Source organism: Papilio polytes, unplaced genomic scaffold, assembly GCF_000836215.1.
Source record: "Papilio polytes unplaced genomic scaffold, Ppol_1.0 DF822246.1, whole genome shotgun sequence".
Lineage (NCBI taxonomy): Eukaryota > Metazoa > Arthropoda > Insecta > Lepidoptera > Papilionidae > Papilio > Papilio polytes.
Genome location: NW_013526958.1, coordinates 316 through 1,822, shown reverse-complemented (window position 1 = coordinate 1,822; position 1,507 = coordinate 316). Strand labels below are relative to the sequence as shown.

At 35.7% G+C, this 1,507-nt stretch overlaps 1 long non-coding RNA gene across 1 annotated transcript; it reads left to right on the top strand.

The window, feature by feature from the left end:
- Positions 1–544: 544 nt before the first annotated feature.
- LOC106106361 lies at positions 545–1,215 on the top strand. The gene is made up of 2 exons (XR_001225800.1): positions 545–633; positions 1,096–1,215. It is a non-coding gene; the product is annotated as an uncharacterized LOC106106361 (long non-coding RNA).
- The last annotated feature ends 292 nt before the right edge of the window (positions 1,216–1,507 follow it).

Genomic DNA, 1,507 nt, shown 5'->3' with positions numbered 1-1,507 from the left:
TTATAACTTTTACGATAACCAGCGATTTGATGCAACTCACCCTTAATCTTGCTATCTGAGATCTTGTAGATCACCCGAAAATAATTTCACCATTGATAGCGTGGCGCTAGTCTGTTTTCTTCTCGCTAATTGTACAATCGGGGAATCTGTCGGTGGAACCTTATAATCTTCGAATATTCTATTGAACGTTTATACACATTAAGTCGGTAATGTGAAAAAAGATACAAATAGGACCCAACTTCTAAATGTCTAGACGAAAATGTCGATTAGTGATTTTATTATTCTGTCGTTAACTCACCGCTGTCTAACCAATAAGAGACGATGTTTGTCTCGGTAGAAGGAACTGTACTTTAATTTCATTTTTGTCTACACGTCGGAAAAGATCCATACTTTTGTGTATGTTTGTATGGATTAAGATGTCTATGTCTCTATGAGAGTTGTGCAGTATAGAGTTGTGCAGCGAACATATCGGTGCGTGTGTGCGGGCGCGGGCGGTGCCGCGGCGCGGCGGTGCGCGCGTGGCGCGCGGGCGGGCCGTGCGTGTCGCTGAACGCGGTGGGGCTGTGCTCGGCGCGCGGCGTCTGCGACCACGCCGAGTACACGCCGCGCTCCAACGTATACCCTGATATTATGGTCAGTAGGTATCATAACCTTTGATTTCGATTTAAATTTGAAACATTCTTACTACTAGTTTTCGACCGCAACTCTATCCGCGTGGAATTAATAAAAACAAAAGTAACAGCAGTTTAGGCTACAAATTCTAACAAACTTTCATCCATCCAAACTTTCGCATTTATAATATTAGAAAGTTAATAAGTTCGATATTTTAATGAATGGATGTATGTTAGTACGTATCTCCAAAACAACTGAACGAATCTCAATTAAATCTGTCACATTTGTATAATCTGGAAGAATACATAGACACCTAATTACATAAGTTGTAATAATTCTGCGCCGACGGAGTCCCGCGACAACTAGCATAAGATTTTTTTTTATTCACATAGGGTTTATGTTGCCAATACTTTCAGTTAAAGATAGACATAGATTAGATTTTTTTTTTAACCAAATAACCAGACTTTCAATTTATTTTTTCAGAATGTAATGGTAAAGCAAAAAAACAAAAGCGTATCGTGTCGGACGATGTTCCCGACATTTTTATTGTTTTTATTTTTTATGTATTTATTAAATAAAACGAGAGCTTGCTTTTTATTTTAATTTAAAGTTGAATTAACTGATAAGTCGAGTGTTCAATTTTATATGAAAATAAAGAACACAAACTTGTACTACATATTATTTTTATGTAAAATACATATCTTTTTAATATTTCCATTTTTGAAAGACAAAGGCTCTAAGAAAAAACTGCCGTACAAGTAACTCATTTATTGTTCGTTATACATATTTACAAATCGCGAAATACAAAAAGAAACTTATAAATTAAATAACCGCACTTTACCAGGCATTATTTACAATGAAATTACAAAAATTAACAGTTTCATTTTATAATGTT